This window comes from Ictidomys tridecemlineatus, chromosome 7, assembly GCF_052094955.1.
Source record: "Ictidomys tridecemlineatus isolate mIctTri1 chromosome 7, mIctTri1.hap1, whole genome shotgun sequence".
In the NCBI taxonomy this organism is placed as follows: Eukaryota; Metazoa; Chordata; class Mammalia; order Rodentia; family Sciuridae; genus Ictidomys; species Ictidomys tridecemlineatus.
Window position 1 is genome coordinate 164,699,218 of NC_135483.1, and position 21,544 is coordinate 164,720,761.

The 21,544-nt window shown below is 39.2% G+C and overlaps 1 protein-coding gene across 5 annotated transcripts in view; it reads right to left on the reverse strand.

Moving 5' to 3' along the window:
- Positions 1 to 21,544, reverse strand: part of Kctd18 (potassium channel tetramerization domain containing 18) — an 83,458-nt gene that overhangs the window by 16,931 nt on the left and 44,983 nt on the right. For 2 of the 5 annotated variants that reach the window (XM_078017815.1, XM_078017819.1), the window contains exon 1: positions 2,413 to 2,552. The exons of 2 other annotated variants lie outside the window; for them this stretch is intronic. The gene's annotated coding sequence lies outside the window, so the exon portion shown is untranslated. Of the gene's footprint in view, positions 1 to 1,587; positions 1,821 to 2,412; positions 2,553 to 21,544 lie in introns of those variants that run through there. One more of the 5 variants, XM_078017816.1, reaches the window with a different exon arrangement.

Genomic DNA, 21,544 nt, shown 5'->3' on the forward strand with positions numbered 1-21,544 from the left:
GGCACTGGGTTTGATTCTCAGCACCATATTAAACAAATAAATAAATATTTTAAAAAAAGAAGTTTAAGATATGCTGAGAAGTTGGAAAACTGGCCTGAGAATTTATAACAGATCATAAACTATCATCAACTAAATCACAGCTGCTGAGATGACTTCAGAGAGCTAAACATATGTCCACACACAAAGCAAAGGTGAGGCACACTTATGTTATTTGGTATTGACATGTCTTTTTAACTGGAGAAGCTACCTGGACTGCAGAGGACATTTGTGTATAGCATGGAATTGAGCTGCTAGGCTTTTACCATTTAGTTCTGAGATCTTGGACAAATTATTTATCTTCCTTTTCTTGTTTCCTCATCTATAAAATGGAGGCAGCAATGGTGCCTACATTAAGGACTAACAGAGGAATAAATAACAGAATATATAAAAAGTATTTGGAATAGTCTCTAGTTCAGAGTAAGTATGCAATAAATGACAAATATGCATAATGAAATAAATTTTACCATAAGGTATTTACTGACTTGATACTGACTCTGTAGATTAAAGGAAACAAAACAGCAGAAGTTATTAACAAATAATTCTAATTCTTAAGTTATATCACTTATCAATTGAGATCAGAATTCTGTAGCCAGAGTAGTCTAGAACTATAATTGACACCTCTAAGGTATCCAGTTTCTTCACTCTAAAATGGCTAAAGCTTTGGTGATGTTTTAAGGGTTTTATTCCTTCATCCATTCTGGAGATTATTAACCATAGGTGTCTGTAGTGTTTTTACAGAACCTGAAATGATACTGTGCTAGGAAAGATGCTCTTTTTTTTTAATTTTTTAATATTTATTTATTTTTTAGTTATCGGCGGACACAACATCTTTGTTTATATGTGGTGCTGAGGATCGAACCCGGGCCGCATGCATGCCAGGCGAACGCGCTACCGCTTGAGCCACATCCCCAGCCCAGGAAAGATGCTCTTAATAATGAGAATCTTCAGTACCTATATACTTCATAGCAAGCTTAAAATGCCTGCCAAAGGCGCAACTACATCCAGGTCAATCCATTATTACTATGTGATCAACTCAAATCCTTTTGTAGATAATCCTATTTAGGCAGTTGCCAATAAAATGGAGAAGACCACATATGTGGATCATGGTCAATAGACAGAAACTATTATGGGATAAAAGTTCAGTCTTACAAAACCGTTATGGATGTGACTTCTTGCTGTCCAGAAGTCCTGGGAGCAGCACTCCAAAGATTCACGAGAAAATGGCTTCTGAATCATGGGGTGGCACTGGTTCCCGCTACCCTAGTTACCAGCTCCCTGGAATCCTATCTATTCTTCATGGCCTTGACAGATCTCTTTTCTTGCATGAACTTCCCAAGTACCCACCCCAAGTTAGAATCCTTACAGTTATTCAAATGTACTTTGTACTTCTGCCCACGTTTCTATCCACTTATTTAACCGCTACTTTTTTCTTATTTGTAAGCTTGAGGAAGGCAAGGCTGGTGTCACCCTTAATAATTCCCATTTACTGAATGCATGTGCCAGCCACTACAATTCACAGAAAAGCCTTATCCGATAGGAATTACTGACCCTATTGACAGATGAAAATACTTGGATAAAAAAATAAGAGTGATGTGTGCAGGGTCCACATTGGGACCTAGTCATAAGTGATGGAACCAGTTGCAATCCAGGGTAGCAGGATCCATCCCAAATTCTTCCAGCTGCACCCACGAAGCGGCCTCCTTCAGGACTGCTCCACCCTTATGGCTCCTGATCCAGGACCCTTCACTCACGAAGCAGCAGTGCATCTGAAGACCTGATAGCTACAGGAAGGCAGCAGCACCCTGAATCCGAGGGGCTAAGAGCTCCTCCCCCACCTCCAGTGATCTCTCTTAAGGCTGAGGACCATCATCAATTCAAGACTAGATCTGTGGCGGCATTCCCAAAACCCCATCCTCAGATGCACCCATTTAGGCTTCCTTCTATGTGAGAAGGGCAGGGCTCAAAGGGGCTGTGTCCCGGTGTGAGGTTCTGAGACCACCTGCATCAAAACCATAAGGACGCTGGCTGAAAATGCAGACTCCCAGGCCACAGCAGAATCTGGTTCAGTCTGAGAGGGGCTCGGGATCCGCCCTAGGACCACACTTTCAGAAACACTACTCGAAGGGCTCACTCTTCCTCGGAGAGGGACGAAAAGGAAGGGGTGGAAAACCAGAAAGCCCCGCGGGGGTCTCCAAAGGCCCAAGGACCCCGAATTGGTCAGAAGCCCAAGCCTGCAGCCCGGGGCGCCGGTATCATCAGCACGGCCCGGGCCTCCTGGGGGCGCCCCGCCTCCTCCCGGGCCCGCGGGCCGCGGCCCACCCGGCGCCCGGCTCCTCCGCACGGGCGGGGCGCGGCGGCGGCCTCCCGACTGACCTGCGACCGGCCGGGCCTTCGGCGCGGCAGCCGGACGCCGCCGGGCCCGACGCGGAAGTGAGCGCCTTCTCCGCTGCTGGGCAACTCGTGGAACAGAGCTGCCCCAGCGGCGCCCCCGTGCGGCCGGTCGGGCTGCTACGGCAGGAGGAAAGGAAGACGAAAGGCCCCGCCCCCGATCTGCCCACCCCGCCCCCGGCCCCGCCCCGTCGGCACACTCCAGTTGGGACTTCATCCTCGCCCCAGGGCAAGTTGCCTAATGCCAAGATTTATTAATTTATTGTGGATAAGTCTGTTTGGGTAGCGTTTGCGATTTACATGTCTTTTTCACACAAAGGATTCCTGTTTATCTGTGACAACCCTGTAAAAGATGACTTTATTCCTGTTTACAGCAAGAAAATTGAGACAGGAGCAAACATTAACTGAACACTTTTGTACAACTGACACTGTGCTAAGAAGTCCTTTGCTGAAATGCTTAATTTCTCCTTAATAGTCAACCCAAAAGAATTCTTTCGGCTTCTGGTTGCACCCTATCTTGTACAAGGGACTGTGCTGGACATTTCAAGACAAATAAAATACAGTCCTGTTTTCAAAGCACTTCTCCGGAGTCCAGAATGATAAGTTCCTAATTCATTTGTCTGGGTTTTTGAAAGGAAGAAGCCAAAGAGAGGTAAACCTGCCTACCTCTACATCATCAGCTATTAACAGTCTCGGGGACACTGGAAAGGGTTTGCTCAATTTGCAATTACTGAGCACTAGCTATGAACCAGACACTGGGAGTGAAGAACTGAACAAGATCACGTGGCCAACTCATGCAGCTTAAATCTAGTACAATGATCAGAACAGTTTTTCTGTAAATATTTTAGGCCTCGTGGATCATACAGGATTGATGAACTCTGTTGATGTAGTGTGAAAGTAGACATAAACAATATGGAAATGAATGAGTGCTGTTGTTTTAGTCAGCTTTTTTGTCACTATAACCAAAAGACCTGACAACAGTGTAGAGAAGGAGAAGTTTATTCAGGGCTCACAGTTTCAGAGGTCTCCATCCACAGAAGGCCACCTCCATTGTTCTGGACCTGAGGTGAGGCATGGAGGGTGAGTAGGAGAAAAGCAGCTCCCAAAGGCCACCAGGAAGCAGTGAGAGCTTCACTATCAGGGAGGAAATATGTGCCCCAGAGGCACACTCCCAGAGACCCACCCTATTCAATCACACCCTTCCTGCCCAGTTACTATTTACCACCCACTTAATCCATTCAAGTGAATTAATGCATTTACTAAGTGAAGATTCTCATAACCTAATCATTTCACCTCTAAACTCTTGCATTTTCTAAACGTGAACTTTGAGAGGACACCACAGAGCCAGACCATAACAGTCATGTTCCAGCTTTATTAAGGACACTGAAATTCAAATTTCACATATTTTTAAGTGTCATGAAATAGTCTTTTAAAATGTGCTATTGTTTTTTTTTTTGATAGACCCAACCTGATCTTTTATTAAAATTGGGAGCCATCTTGCCACAAAGCCATGAAAAGATAATTTCGGCTTTACTGTAAATTACTGCAAATTCTGAACCTGCTTGGAATGCCTGCTCGTGCCTTGAACTCACCCATGCCTGGCTCTCTGACCAGATAGCAGCCCTCTCTGAAACTTTAGTGACACCTCACGAATCTTGGCCTTCCCTGGCCAGACAACGACCCTCTCTGAGGCTCTAATGGTCCTCATAAATTCTGATGTTGGGGCCAGCAAAAAAAATGTAAACTACCATTAGTGTGATGCTTGTCAGAGTTCTATTATCTGTAACCCCCCTTTGTGTAACTTTTTGGGCTATAAAGCTGGGCAGCAAGAAAGCTGCAGGGCTGTCTTGTTCTCGCCGTTTTGGGAGGGAGAAGCAGCCAGGCCGGTCAAAATAATAAGCTTGCTTTAATTTGATTTTAATTGGAGTCAGTGGTCTTTTCTTGCATCCTGGTCTAACATTTTCAAACTCTTCAATATATAGCATCCATTCTTAGATCTAGAGCCATTGAAAAACAAATGGCAGTTATGGGCCATAACTTGATATCCTCTGTTAAACAAATGGCAGTTATGGGCCTTACCTTGATATCCTCCGTTCAAGTGGGAGAAACAAACCTAAGCAAAATAGTTACAGAGAGTGATAACTACCTAGCAGAAAAGAGTCAGAACAAAGTTGCGTAGATATCTGAGCTTGGCTGGAGAAGTCTGCACTGATAAAGATGTTTAAGTTGAGAGCTAAAAATGAGCCTACCTTCTGAAGGGTTGGAAGAAAATATTTCAGAATGGAGGAAGAACAGAGGACTCAGCTGTTTGTTTGTAGAAAAAGAAAGGATGCTGAAACTTGGTGGGCACCAGGACTAGTGGAAGGTAATAGGAGATGAAGTTGAAGAGAGAAGAAGAAGCCAGGATTTAAGGCAACTTGTGGACATAGCAGGAGGGCAAAATTTACTTTTAAGCATAATGAGAAGCCCCTGAAAGGTATTAAACATGTCAGTAACACAGTGATTTACTTTAAAAAAAGAAATCACTCTACCTACTGTGATGAGAATAGATTGGAAAGGCATAAAAATAGCCAACTGTTCTCTATTAAGTTGATACTGATTCATAAATGGAGAGTGGGCTAGGGAAGAATGGAGGAACTCTGGATTGGGCAGAGGGGACTGAGGAGGGAAGGGGTTTGGGGGTGAGAAAGATGGTGGAATGAGACAGACATTATTATCCTATGTACATGTATGATTGCTTGAATGGTATGACTCTGCGTAGTATATAACCAGATAAATGAAAAGTTGTGCTCCATTTGTGTACAATGAGTCAAAATGTATTCTGCTGTCATGTATAACTAATTAGAATAAAAATAAATACATAAGAATAGCCAACTGTTACAATAATGGGGGCGGAGGGAATCATAGCTCCACCTGAGTAATGATGACAATAGAGAGAAGTGGATAAAGAAGGGATGCAAGAAATATATAGGAGACAGAAATGACATAAAATATGTGAATGGATCAACTATGATGTGTTGGTTTAGATCTTTTGGGCAGCAACCAACAAAGTCAGGTAAGACATGCAAGAGATTTGGGGGAAACAACTGTGAAGGAAAAATTGGAATGCATCTGAGGGTAATCAGAAGAGATATTAGAGTAGATACAAGCTAATCCACGTGGAAAAAAAGGAAAGGAAGGGTAGGAAAAATTGTACACATGATGCCATTCTAAGAAAGTTTCAGCAAAGTTAATGGGGAGTCTTCAAACCAAGGTCTCCCATCAGAAGAGTCCCAGGTCTCTTTGCCTTTATACCAGCTGTTCTCAGTAGTGACTGCTGGGAAATACAGCTTGAAACATAGTGATGGATGTCAGAGTACAGCAGCTTGGGCAGTCAGTCAACAATCCTGCAACTGGAGATCTGAGAGGTGCACATTCATGGCTGCCACATATGGGAAATAAGGAAAAGAGGGAAATGCAGGATTCCTGCTGAATTGTTAGCTTGAACAACTGAATGATGGTAAATTTATTGAGATGGTGCATTATGGGAGAGGAATGGGCTTGAGGGAAAGGTTGTATTTTGGACTAGTAAAATTTAGAAGTTTAACAAGACATCGAACTAAAGAGATAAATAGCAATCAAAAGTAAAGTTCTGTGATAAAGGTGTAAATGTAGAAGGCATAAGCACTTAGAGCCATGGAACTGGATGAAGTCCTCTGCATAAAGGACAGATAAATAAGACTGACTTCAACAATTAGAGGTCAAGCTTAGAAGGAAGAATCTGAGGAAGAGGAGAATATGAAATTATAGGATCCAAGAGAGCAAAGTTTCACTTGCTATCAAATGCCAATGAGAGATCAAAAGTCCATTAGATTTAATAATGTCAGAGTTCTTGGTGACCTTGACAAGAGCAATTTTAATGCTGTGTCAGCTTTCTGTCAAAGTGACACAAACCACTTACAAGAAGGAAAGGATTATTTTGTCTGATGATTATAGGTTCAGTTCATAGTTGCTTGGCCTCATCACTTTGGACCTATAGCAAGGCAGAATATTGCCGCAGTCTGGCTGGGCACAATTCAGGAGCCACTTGTCAAAAGAAACTAACTTTATTTTTAGAATTATAAACGCCAAGCAAAACAGCTCCTCAGGAAAAAAACCCTCAGAGCCCAACTGCCACCACCGGCTTCCACAAGCCTCTCACCCACACAACCCTCACCACCTCCCACCATCCTCCTGCTCTTGAGGCTGATTGGCTGGGTCGCGTGGGCGGCCAAAGAAGTCCCCCAATGAGCAGCTCCGTGGTCTGAAAGGGCAGGGAAATAGTCCAATGAGCAGCTCCGTTGAGGAGCCAATCAGCTAGATATTGCTGGGGCTGCTGTGAGCCAATCATCAGCTGGCAGTCTGAAGGGCAGGGAAACAGCCCAATGAACATCACCACAGAGGAGCCAATCAGCTAGATGTTGCTGGGGCCGCTGTGAGCCAATCATCAGCCGGCAGCTGGAAGTTTGCTGGCAGCTGGAAGTTTGCTGGGGCCCCTTTGGCTGTGGCTCTCAACAGAATATCATGGTGGAGAGTGTATGGTGGAGCAGAGCTGCTCACCTCATGGCACCCAGGAAGCAGAGAGAAGAAGGGACCAGGGTCCCAACATCCCTTTCAAAGTCATACACTTGACCTAACTTTCTCCCATAGGCTTTACCTCCTAAAGGTTCCACCACAGGGCCTTTGGCACATGGTCTTTATGGACATTTAAGACCAAACCAAAATAAATGCAATGGTGAAGATGCAAATCCAGATAAAAGAGGTTGGAGACTAGATATGGCTCTTTAGAAAAGATGAGTGATAAAGAGAAGTGGGGTGTGATTGAAGAGAAATAATGGTCAAGTTAAGGAGTTTTTTAATGATAGTCAACAGAAAAGTTTGTGTGGATGGAAATGATTTAGTAGATAGATAGAGATAGGTGATGCAAGAGAGAGAAGGGACATTTGAAAGAATGAAAAGCTTAACAAAGCGAAAGGATACTAGAGTTACAGTTCAAGTGGAGAAATTTCAGTTTAACAAGAGTAGGGATAAGAAGTAAAACAGATTTAAGTTCAGCTCGGTAGATTTCATGGGAGGAAAGGGAAGATGAAAAAGTCTGATCAAGTGGCTTCTGCTTTCTTGATTCAGTCTAAAGGCAGGTCAGGGCTGAGGGGAGGAAGAGGAAGATAGAGCTTAAATTACATAACTTGGGAAATTGAAAACTGAACTCTATAAAAACATGCTAGATTCATGTAGGTCCTGACAAAGTAGAAATAGCACAATAAGATAGAAAGAGAGAGACATAGAGAAAGAGGAAAATAAAAGTAAAAGAGGAAAATAAAATATAAATATATTATATTTATAATATAAAAGTATATTATAAATCTGGGCTGGGGATATCGCACAGTTGGTAGAGTGCTTACCTCACATGCATAAGTTCCTGGGATCAATCTCCAGCACACACTACACACACACATACACACATACACACACACACACACACACACATACACACACACACACACAAATATACCATAAATCTGATCTTTTATCCACTCATGGTATTGGCACATGAATAGATGAATAGACCAGTGCAATAAGAGAGAAAGTTCCAACAATTGGTCCTAATTTGTATGGGAATTTAGTAGGTGATAAAAGTGGTTTCTCATATCACTAGAGAAAAGATGAATATTTTAATAAGTATTTGTAGGACAACCAGGTCCTACTAATTTGGAGAAAGACCAAATTAGATTCACCAGCTCATACCATAATGAAGAATAAAATCCAAATGGACCAGGAATGTGAATGCCAACTATTAAACCGTATAAATTAGTATAATGACACATGTATTTGGTATAGAAAAAAAAAATATCTACCTACTATGACTCAAAATTCAAATGAAGTAAAAATAGAATCAATGAATTTGACAATGTCTAAATTTTTTGACTAACAATTATAAATAATGACAAAAGACAAATTGAAATCTGAGAGAAAACATTTAAAACAAATATTCCAGACAAAAACCTGAGAAGGAAGGGTGAGTAATATAAAAACCACTGGATAAAAATGCATTAAAAATGTGGACAATTCACACACACACACACACACACACACACCATATATAATCACACATATACTCAAAGAGACTGACACACACACAATTGTATTAGTTTGCGTGGGAGCCCTGGATATTAGGGCTCTATCTGAAGTGTGAGAAGTAAAAATTTATTCCTAGGATGTAGGTTCCCTATTTACTTCTCTTATTGTTTCTCTTGCTGAGAAAAAAAACTTTTTAGTTGGAGTAAGTCCCATTTGTTGATTCTAGTTATTAGCTCTTGTGCTATGGCTGTCCTATTAAGGAATTTGGAGCCCGACCCAACAATATGTAGATCGGAGCCAACTTTTTCTTCTATCAGGCGCAGAGTCTCTGATTTGATATCAAGCTCTTTGATCCATTTTGAGTTAACTTTTGTGTATGGCGAGAGAAAGGGATTCAGTTTCATTTTGTTGCATATGGATTTCCAGTTTTCCCAGCACCATTTGTTGAAGATACTATCCTTTCTCCATTGCATGCTTTTAGCCCCTTTATCAAATATAAGATAGTTGTAATTTTGTGGATTGGTCTCTGTGTCCTCTATTCTGTACCATTCATCCACTCACCTGTTTTGGTACCAGTACCATGTGTTTTTGTTACTATTGCTCTGTAGTATAGTTCAAAATCTGGTATCGCTATACCGCCTGATTCATACTTCCTGCTTAGAATTGCTTTTGCTATTCTGGGTCTTTTGTTTTTACATATGAATTTCATGATTGCTTTATCTATTTCTATGAGAAATGCCCTTGGGATTATGATTGGCATTGCATTGAACCTATAGAGAACTTTGGGTAATATTGCCATTTTGATGATGTTAGTTCTTCCTATCATGAACAGGGTATATTTTTCCATCTTCTAAGGTCTTCTTCTATTTCTCTCTTTAGGGTTCTGTAGTTTTCATTGTACATATCTTTCACCTCTTTTGTTAGGTTGATTCCCAATATTTTATTTTTTTTGAGGATATTGTGAATGGGGTGGTTGTCCTCATTTCCATTTCAGAAGATTTGTCGCTGATATACAGGAATGCCTTTGATTTATGTGTGTTGATTTTATATCCTGCCACTTTGCTGAATTCATTTATTAACTCTAGTAGTTTCTTTGTAGACCCTTTTGAGTCTTCTAGGTATAGAATCATGTCAACTGCAAATAGTGATAATTTAAGTTCTTCTTTTCCTATTTTTATGCCTTTAATTTCTTTTGTCTGTCTAATTGCTCTGGCCAGTGTTTTGAGAACTATATTGAATAGAAGTGGTGATAGAGGGCATCCCTGTCTTGTTCCAGATTTTAGAGGGAATGCTTTCAGTTTTTCTCCATTCAGAATAATGCTAGCCTGAGGCTTAGCATATACAGCTTTTATGATGTTGAGGTAAGATCCTGTTATCCCTAGTTGTTATAGTATTTTGAACATAAAGTGATGTTGTACTTTGTCGAATGCTTTTTCTGCATCTATCGAGATGATCATGTGGTTCTTATCTTTAAGTCTATTGATGTGGTGAATAACATTTATTAATTTCCGTATATTGAACCAGCCTTGCATCCCAGGGATGAATCCTACTTGATCATGGTGCACTATTTTTTTGATATGCTTTTGTATTCGATTTGCCAGGATTTTATTGAGGATTTTTGCATCTATGTTCATTAGAGATATTGGTCTGTAGTTTTCTTTCTTTGAAGTGTCTTTGTCTGGTTTCGGTATCAGGGTGATGTTGGCCTCATAGAATGAATTTGGAAGATCTCTTTCTTTTTATATTTCTTGAAATAACTTGAAAAGTATTGGTATTAATTCTTCTTTGAAGGTTTTGTACAAATCCGCTGTATATCCATCCAGTCCAGGGCTTTTCTTGGTTGGTAGTCTTTTGATGGCTTCTTCTATTTCCTCCTTTGTTATTGGTCTGTTTAAATTGTGTGTACCTTCCTGACTCAATCTGGGCAAATCATATGACTTAAGAAATTTATGGATGTCTTCACTATCTTCTATTTTATTGGAATATGGGGTTTCAAAATAATTTCTAATTATCTTCTGTATTTCTGTAGTGTCCGTTGTGATATTGCCTTTTTCATCCCGTATGTTGGTAATTTGAGTTCTCTCTCTTCTTCTCTTCGTTAGCATGGCTAAGGGTCTGTCAATCTTATTTATTTTTTCGAAGAACCAACTTTTAGTTTTATCAATTTTTTCAATTTTTTGTTGTTGTTGTTGTTGTTTCAATTTTATTGTGTTCCGCTCTGATTATAATTATTTCTTGCCTTCTACTACATTTGCTGTTGTTTTGCTCTTCCTTTTCTAGGGTTTTGAGATGAAGTGTGAGTTCATTTATTTGTTGGTTTTTTCTTTTATTGAGGAATGAACTCCAGGCAATGAATTTCCCTCTTAAAACTGCTTTCATTGTGTCCCATAGATTCCAATATGTTGTGTCTGTATTTTCATTTATCTCTAAGAATTTTTTGATTTCCTCCTTTATGTCTTCTGTAACCCATTGATCATTCAGTAACATATTGTTCATTTTCCAGGTGATGCAGGATTTTTCCTTCCTTCTTTTATCATTGATTTCCAGTTTCATTCCATTATGATAAGATAAGATGCATGATATTATCTCCACACCTTTATATTTACTAAGAGTTGCCCTATGGCATATATATATGGTCTATCTTTGAGAAGGATCCATGTGCTGTTGAGAAGAACGTGTATCCACTTGATGATGGTTGATATATTCTATATATGTCGGTTAAGTCTAGGTTATTAATTGTGTTATTGAGTTCTACAGTTTCTTTATTCAACTTTTGTCTGGTGGATCTGTCCAATGGAGAGAGCGGTGTGTTGAAGTCACCAATAATTATTGTGTTGTGGTCTATTTGACTCTTGAACTTGAGGAGAGTTTGTTTTATGAATGTTGCAGCACCATTGTTTGGTGCATACATATTGATAATTGTTATGTCTTGTTGGTGGATCATTCCTTTTAACAGTATATAGTGGCCTTCTTTATCCCTTTTGATTAACTTAGGTTTGAAGTTGATTTTATTCGATATGAGTATAGCCACTCCTACTTGCTTCCGAGGATCATGTGAGTGGTATGATTTTTCCCAGCCTTTCACTTTCAACTTGTGTACATCTTTTCCTATCATATGAGTCTCCTGAAGGCAGCATATTGTTCAATTTGTTTTTTTAATCCAGGTTACTAGCCTTTGTCTCTTGATTGGTGAATTGAAGCCATTAACGTTTAAGGTTACTATTGATATATTGTTTGTACTTCCAAACATGCTTATTTATTTATTTTAATATGGTTCGTTTTTCCTTTTTGGTTATATTTTTTTGTTCTTCCCTTTACTGGGTTACCTCCCATTGTTAGTTTTGGGTGCTGTTTTTCAATTCCTCTTCTTGTAGAGTTTTGTTCAGAATGCCTTGCAATGCTGGTTTTCTGGCTACGAATTCTTTTAACTTTTGTTTATCGTAAAATATTTTAATTTCATTGTCAAATCTGAAGCTTAATTTTGCTGGATACAGTATTCTTGGTTGGAATCCATTATTTTTCAGCTTTTGAAATACATTGTTCCAGGATCTTCTTGCATTTAACATCTGTGATGAAAATCAGCCATTAACCTAATTGGTTTACCCTTGAATGTAATCTGCCTTCTTTTTCTCATAGCTTTTAATATTCTCTCCTTGTTCTGTATGTTGGATATCTTCATAATTATGTGTCTTGGAGTTGGTCTATTAGGGTTTTGTATGTTTGGGGTCCTGTAGGCTTCCAGGATTTGGCAATCCATTCCATCTTTCATATCTGGGAAGTTTTCTAGGATTATTTCATTCAATAGGTTGTTCATTCCTTTGGTTTAAATCTCTACACCTTCTTCTATCCCGATGACTCTCAAGTTTGGTTTTTTTATAACATCCCATATCTCTTGGATAGATTGCTGGTGATTTTTTAGCATCCTTTCTGTGTTGACTATATTCTTTTCAAGTTGATACACTTTGTCTTCAATATCTGATGTTCTGACTTCTATTTGATCTAGTCTATTTGTAATATTCTTCTTTGAGTTTTTAATTTGATTTATGGTTTCCTGCATTTCTAGGATTACTGTTTGACTTTTTTAAAAAAAATCTCTATATCTCCTGGTAGAGCTCGTTCATTGTCATTTGAATTTGCCTATTTAATTCGTTTTCAAAGTATACTTTCATTGTTTGGACTTGCTGTCTAAAGTCTTCTCTAAGATTCCGTTCCATCTGAGTTAGGTATGCCTTGAGTTCTTTCTCTGTCCATTTTTCTGAAGCCTCTAGGTTCTCCTGTGAATTTAAGTTGTCCTGCATTGTTTGTAATCCTTTTTTCCCTTGTTTTTTCATGGTGCTCACGTTGTTTTCCAACTCTGTTTGACTGCTGTGTTTCTGTTTTCTTCTTTAAATTTGTTTTGGTTTTTATAGTTCCAATATCTCTCCTTTGTGTTGGGAGACAATGTTTAGAGATATTGGGTTTAATTGTGCTTTAAGGTAAATTCATTAGTTTCATTAGAGGCCTACAGAATTTGATGGCATTTATAGAATTGAGGGTTTTAACTTAGGATTTTATGATGAGGTCGGGTGCTTTGATGGTATGGAGGTTAGCATATGTTAACTTCTTTGGGGGGTTGCTCAAATGCAGGCGGATATTAACAAGAGAATAGACAGGAGTACTTGGGTGTAGTTAAGGGCTTAGGTGGACTATGGACCGATTCGTAGCATTCATCTATTTACATTTAGTAAGTTGTACGTATTCTGGGTGGTCATGCTTAAGAGGAAAGATGGGGAAAAGGTAAGGAAGCAAACCAAGAAAGAGAGGGAGAGAGGAAAGAAAGAGAAAAGAATAGAAAGGAAAAGGAAATGATAATAAAAAATTATAATAAAATGCAGTAAAATAGAAATTACAATTTAAAAAAATAATAGTATAATTGTAGAAAAGAAAAAAATTAAAATTAAAAAAATTTAAAAGAAAAAAGAACACTGTTAGACTTCTATTTTCTTCGCTTCCAGTAGGTGGTGCTGTGCCTTCTGGGCCAAGATTTTGCCCTCCAGCTATAGGAAACAGTCTGTGTGAGGCCGCTCCCTCCTCCCCCCACTGGTGTCTCTCAAAACCTGTTAGCTTAGGTTAATTCCTGGTTTCTAGTTCCCTGGCTTCTCCTGTCAGCCAGGTCTATCCCCATGTGATACTTCTGCGCAGTTCAAACTACACTCTGTGCCTGCAGTTTCCTGGACGTGGAGTGCTGCTTTTGGGAACTGGCACCTTATTGTTTTGATTTCCTCTGCTAGCCCCTCCTCCTAGAGCTGGCGAAACAGGTTTCGATTTTGCCAATGGTGGGAGGGAGGAGTTGGGGGTCAGGTGCCTTTGCCTTTCCCCCATGCCTCTACTCATGTTCATTCTGTTAATCACGCCCCCGGAAAGCCGGGGAGAGATTTTATGTGATTTCTCCACTGTATGGAAGATGGTTTTGATGTCACAGATCTGTTCTATGTCTGAATGAGCTATGATCAGTCGAAAACTGGCGATGGTGACGTCAGCTCTCCAAGACAGTGGCCAATGGCTTCCTTGGTGGTCTGGCTGGTGTGGAGGATAGAACTGGACCGCTTCCTTCCCCTGTCTCAAACCCAGAATTCAGCACTGAGCACAGTGAAGGCACAGCCAGCAGGCGCCCGAAGAATCAGCAGCGCCTTATCTCTGCCTTGCTAGGTCACCATTTCTAGGGACACCGTTTCCCGGCGCGCGCCGGAGTCTCTACCAGCAGGGCAAGTCACTGAATAAACAGCTTGAATCTCCGTGCGGACAAATCGCTGATGGTTGAGTCCCAGTAACTGATCCTCGGGGGATAGAAATCCTTCCTCTAGGTTTTGGTGCACCCTAATTTTGCTGGAAATTCCCAACACGATAGCTTTTGCTGCTCCAACTCGTCACTCACCTGCGCAGTGACGTGGTACACGGGGATGATGCACTCCATTCGCAGCCATCTTCCTCTCCTTCCTTTTCTATTGTTTTTGTCCATACGTATGGACCTTTTTACTACATGATTGTCCTATGAATCAGAATGGCTGTAACTCAGCCACTGGAGACAAGAGATTTTAGCTGCTGCTGCTTGCTGCTAGCTATGGGGTCCTAGCCCCTGTGACCAACAGTGCTTTTAACCCTTGAATTACTTGACCTAAATGCCAAACACAGACTAACTTAAGATCTGATGGTAATGCTAGCGTTTGCTGCTAAAAAACCTTTGGAGCACCCACGTGCCACGGAAAAAAGTGCAGGATGCACAAGAGCTGCAACCGCAGGTCACAGAGACAGAACAAGCTGCTACCGCAGTAGGATCTTAGCCAGGAGGGGGGAAATGCAGACAAAATCAAACAAAATGCAATAGGCTAGGAAAACTTTGGGAACTTTTTCCCCAACAATGGGCAGTAAACTCCATGTTGTTTGTATCACCATGGTAACCAAGGGGTGCCTGGCAGGAAGAGCAGGCTTCCTGGTCCCACCTCCCACACTTTCGTGTGCTTCCAATTGGTTCTTCCACAGTCACTCAAACAGGACTTCTAGTCCCGCCTTCCAGCCACTAACCTGTACTACTGTGTTTCAGATTTCTATGGGAGCTGCTCAGAGCCAGTATTTTTAAGAATGCCTACCTGTAAATGCTAACAAAAGATATCTTTTTCAGACAAAATTTAATTCCACAGGTTTCTATGTTGCAGCCCTAAATTTAAGTTAGTTCTGAGTTAAATAACCTGACTTTTCTCTATAGTTGTGTTACTAAATAATGTTCTATTGATGAGAGATATCAAACATGCTTCTTTATATTTTACTTTTAATTTTGGAGGTTATGAGGATGCATTTGTTCACCACAAGAACAAAGCCGGCAATGTTCCTGTGATGACCAAAAAATCCTTATTCTCATTCCTAACTATAAAAAATAAATATATATACTCAAGGATCTTATTTCAGTTACATCAAGTGACATCACATAGAAGAGTGCACTCCTAGTTAAAAGTAAATTAAAATGGATCCAAATATTTTAAGACCACATGGTTACATAAAGTTAATACAATTATAAGTTATGTTCTTATTCTTAATATATATTTTGTAGATATTTAGATAAACTATATTTGTTAATCTATAAAATAATTAGCACATGCCTAATTGATTAGTTAATATATATTTGCCTTATTGTTTTTCTTCAACAGAAAACCCATAATTTATATTTTATATTTACGTTTATCAGATACTCTGCCTTTTCAGTTATAGAAATTTGAGATAAATGTGTTTACTATAAATTTTCTTTTAAGTGAAAATACAATCTTCAAGTAGTTTCTAATTCTCAAAGTTACTGTTCAAACTCATAAAATGATAAATAATTATAATTATGTCTACAAAATATCTAAGGATTTTAACTATATTTTCATTGATATTTCTTATCAAAGTACAATAATTTGTTTATAGATTCTAAGGTTTTCAGAAATTGTTCCAAAGTATAACCAAAAGAATTTTTCTAAAAGAAAAAGATGCTTCAGCAAAGAAAAAGCACTCATGGATCCTAAAAAGAAGAAAGAAATCATCTTTGAGGAAAACAAGGTCTTTATATTCATATTTCAATGATAAAAGTATTTTCCTAAGTAAAAAAGATTTTTTTATTATTATCTAAACAGATGATGTAAAAAGTTAGAATGATTAAAAAAGAGATTTATATATACTAAACTGACTATAATTAATGTAAGGGTATTTCAGGCTATTTTCCTAATTTAACTATACTAATGTGAGCTAAGATTTTGTCCGTATTTTGACATTATAAGCACCTATTAAAATGTAAGTTTATTTCTTTAAAGAAAGATCCTTATTGCCTAATAATTCTTACTGTTTAAGACAAAGATTAATTTTTGTAAATAAATTCACATTGTTGATCATTGAACTACTAACTTAAATCCTGATTTTAACAATTGTCCTTAGAGACTAAAATTGATTGATTCTAAGACACTGAGATACTAATTTGTACATATTTTGTTTGTTAGATAATTATAAAATTAAAAAACCCCAACATTTTATTAAGACTAAAGTTCTCCAAATTAAAGTTATGTATTAATTTTAAACAATAAAGTTTACAAAAAGATTCATTGATATTATATAAGTTCTGACTAGATCTATTGTCCATAAAAAATACAGTAAGATTTATACACTGCTCCCTACACAAAAATAATCTTAATCATATTTTTTAAAGGCAATTAAGAGATACCTATTTAAAGGATAATCTAAAAAAATAGAGATTTTGAGACCTTCTCTCAAAAAGATTGAGATTGTTAGAATGGATCAACTAGTCTACATTAAAAAATTTTAATAATCAATAAAAAGTAAATCTATTCTTAATCATTTAAATACTTGTACTATTATCTATAATTTAAACTAATAATACTATGACTTATGCCAAGCATTTACTCAATTTTATTAAATAAGGAAAAGGGGAATACAGGATCCCAGAGAGACACTAGTCTCTTTTAAATACTTTAAAAGTTTTTTCTTAAATTGTAATATTGAGAGTCTTAATGTTACTGAACATGATTCAGTAAATTAAATCAGATATCAAAGGAGGGTTTAAACCAGTCATCATTATAATGATTGAGAAACCTGGCACAGGAAGGTAAATTTCCAGCTACAGAGTTTATAGCCATGAAGCTTCATGAGCTTGTCAGGTAAATAAAAATTATGAAAAGACTTGTATGGACCCATTTCCCAGGTCCACCTTTAATGTGTCTTGCAGTGTGGACTGGAAAGTCCACCCATGAAACTAAATTAAATGTCCTGACTGTAATGGTCAGTTATACCTATATATTGATTCTATGGTAAACAGACTGTCTGGAAGTATCTTTTGAGAAAAAGACAGTATTGAAATAACGGATTGTTCCGCATCTGTATGGATGGCGGCTGTGGACCAGATGTGAGTAACACCAATTAAGGGCCAATTCTGTATGAGGGATCTCCTCTTCCTCTGTCTCTCTCAGCTTTGTCACTATATTAGTGTTTGTCTGTCTATGGCATGTCTCCTTCCTTCCTGAATGCAGCCCCACCAGCCCAGTGCTGTGAGCTGGGCCCTCCATGGAGAAGAAACCTGAGTTTGCTGATCCTAGGGTAAATGCTGGCGTGGAGGCCATGGGGTTCATTATCTATCAAGGAGACAGAGAGCCCTCTTGGGGATGATGCCATGCATACTCCACCTCACCCTGTTAGGCCCCAGAGGATGGCTGGTTAGTCAATGACGGGTAAGATTCCTCAAGGGAGGTACAACCTAAGATAGGCACAGTCGCAGAGGGGCCATCAGGAGAAAATTTGGGGGCCAACAGAGGTGAGCCAAAGAACCCCCCCCCCCCACTGAGGTAAAGGCCTAATTCTTCTCCCCTTCTGCGAGATGTCTCCTGCCCCATGGCTGCTTTGCTCCCTACTCCCAGCTCAGATCAGAACCCTAGTGAAAGAGACCTAGACTGTGGGAAGTCATTCTCGCACGTGATTGGGCACCTCCCGGATTGGGTGTGAGGCGCTCTGGCTAAACTGTGTTGGAGCTTTCCCCACCGTCTCCAGGTGCAAGAGCCTGTCCGTGTGGGGGTGTGACTGACCACTGACCCTGACCTTGGAATGCTGCCCCCCCACATTCATTGGATGAAATTTTCCCCTAAATTTCTTGTTCTCCAATAAAAGGCCACTCCCTGGCATGCTCTCTCTCTCTCTCTCTCTCTCTCTCTCTCTCTCTCTCTCTCTCTCTCTTGCTAGCCCTGAGTAAGCCTTGCTGCCCCACTGGGTGGTTCAAGGTGAGAGCCATCTCAGACCTGGTCATAGAAAAAGGTAATTGAGTCTGTTTTATTTTGATCTCACTAGTTAACTTCTATGCCACGAACCTCTTTAATGAAACCAGCGTGCTGGTCGCCTGGTGGACTAGTCAATAGTGACTGCCTGCTCACCACAGCAGGAGACAAATGCAGCTACAGGAATGGGCCATGTCTGGATGCTTTTCTCTTTCTTGGTTCCCATTTTTTTCTATGCTTTTCCTTTTCCTTTCTTTTCTCATCAGGGTTCTCCTTTGACAATACATTTAATAGAAGAGGAGAAGATGTTAGAATAGCCTTCAGTTGCAACTAACAGCCAAGAGCATATAGAGTTTCCTCACAGTATGGTTACATTAGGCAGAAGATGATTGGCTTATGGATATTATCTTGCTTATGTAGATTGACAGGCACGCCCCACTCAAACCCTATAACAGTTGTGTACGTTCCAAAAAGAAACTGAGCTACTGGACATTGACTTGAGGTTTGTCACCAGCCAGTTATCACCAGCTCCTGTGACTGAGGTAGCCAAATAGCTGAGCAACAAATTGACCACACCAATAACAGAAACTTATGCTAGACAGCAGATAAAAACCCAAGCCAGCCAATTATGCTGGACTTTAGTGATTAAGACTACATTTAACTTTATGGACAATTGTTGGAAAGATTATTAAAATAGATTTTTCCAAGGGTATTTGTATTACTGACACACCTAATTAACTCCTTAAATATGAGAGTAAAGAGAAATAATGATAAATATCCTGTAGCCTATAAGAATACAACTTATTGCCTCATTAATTATTGCTAGCTAATATTTCAGAACTATTATATGCTGAAGTTAATATTGAAGCTTTGAAACAGGTGTATGTCTATTAACCAGACCTAGACAAACTGCTGGTCTCATAATCCCTAAAGTGACTACTTTAAATATTATTCCTTGCTTATTCAATTTCGGCCTTTGTGGCTATGTCTTAAAACTTACATTGTATGGATTTTCTTAATGTTTGACTTAAATTACATCCAACTTCCTTCATGGTCAGATAAGTACTGATGGAAGGATGAGAACTAAGTAATGATGTTCTATAAGATAATGTAATGAATAATGTGAGTGAGCGCTTTGCTCTATGGTTTATGGAGAGGCCTAAATGCCATGGCAATGAAAATGTCTGTTACTATGGCCAAAAACAATGCGTCCCAGTAAAATTGGGAAAAGATTAAAAATCTTCTGATGAGTGTTTGGCAAGGTAATAATAATCCAGATTATTGTGTTGACTGTTATGAAGATACTATGTTTTCTACTAATTCTTTTTGTGTTTCAATAGCAGATTGTGATGACCTTGGACCAAGAGCCAAGTGACTGAAAGAAAATTTCCCAGTTACATTCTTTTTTTTTATTAAGAAAGGAGGAATATGTGGGAGGCCAACCTTACGGGTGACTGAGTTACACTCCCTAGCTGGGTGCTGAGGCGCTCAGTCACAGAAATGGGTGTGTCTTGCTACAGCCCCATGGGTAAAGCTATGCTCACCTGTTCCTTTGTAATATAACCCCTTGCCCTGTTTAGGATAGAATCTTCCATGGAAGTACCTTGTGTGTGTCCCCTTCTCTTACTGTGCCCTTGGGTGTGGCCTACCCGGGTGTCAGTCAACCTGCTGACAGTGGACATCATGAAGATAGACTCAGCCCCCTGAAACCTGACCCCTTGCCTCATTTGAATAGCTTCTCCTCAATAAAAGGGGTCAGCGCATGTGTGCGCTCTCTCTCTCTCTCTCTCTCTCTCTCTCTCTCTCTCTCTGCAGACCCTTAAGGTCAGAGGAGCTGTCACAGTGACCCCAAAGAAAAAGGCATTTGTGTCTCTTTTGTGGTTATTTCGTGCAGCCCAGTTAGCCCAGTTTAACCAGAGTGACCCCTGAGCCTTTTAGTTGCGAGAACAGAAACCCAGCAAGTTTGGACTGCCATAATGAAATATCATAGACTGGATGGCTTAAACAGAAGAAATTTACTTCTCACAGTTCTGGAGACTGAGAAGTTCAACATTAAGGTGCCAGCTGATCCATTTTTGGTAAGGACTCTCTGCCTAGCTTGCAGATGGCTGGCTGTTTCCTTGCTATTTCATCATATGTTAGGGTGGGAGGAGTGGGGAATGGCTCTTTCTTTTCCTCTCCTATAACGCCATCAAATCTAAAAGGGTAACTATGTTCTTAACAAAACCATTTAGCTATTCATCTATCTTGATGAAATTCAGATGATGGAGAAGATAAATGGTCTTTTGTGAATTAACAAAAATTGGTAGTCATATTTTTATGAAGAAAAATACTTCACATTTGCTTTTAAGGGTGAACGTAGAAAACCTTTATGACAAATGTTTAGGGTGAATGTTTAGCATTTATGTTTTAGTATGTTTTAGTATTTATACTTTCCTGCAAAGCAGGAAAGGATGAGCCTATTCAGGTGGGTGTATTTATAGACATCATCTAATTTTTTTTAAAGAAATTTACAATCCAGTGTCTTTATCTTTCCCTCTCCAATTTTTTGGTGCTTTCATCAGCAGCCAACCCATTTTGAAATCAGTGCTTTGTATTTCCTTCTTTGATTAATTGTATGTTAAGAGACGTTATCTTTGTGCAGTAGTTGATATAACAACACTGAGTGTTTCTGGCACAACCTAATTATTTCTTTATTCTGTAAGAGCAACTATTTACAAGAGATAAGGAAGTTTTGGTTCTCTGAATAATGTCTCTAAAATGTCTTTTTTTAAATGAAAGTATCAGAACAATTTTTTAATATAGAGCTTTTATTTTTTTTAAAGGAAGCAAATATTTTAAATGAAGTGACAGGTAAAAGCTCTACATTCATATAACTTTGAAGGCTTACAATGCAATTTGATTCGCAAACTCATGTCTATCCACATGTGGTCTTTCCTCTCTTCTTGCCTCAGAGGAAGAGGTGACTTTTTAATCTATGGTGTTTCTATTCTGATTCTGGATCCACACTATCCCCTCTTTCCTATGTGATTTTCTGTCCATCTCTGCCACCTTCTCCTCAGCCTAAAAAAAAAAAACCCTCCTTCCAACTTGAAGTCTATTATAACTATTACTACTTTTCTTTTTATGCTCAAAGAAGTGTCAGCTCTCATCTCTGCATCTAGGGCTGCTCTCACTAAAACAGTTGTTGTTTTAGTGTAAGGCAAGATTGGATGTTAGTCTTCTCCTTGACCGTTACT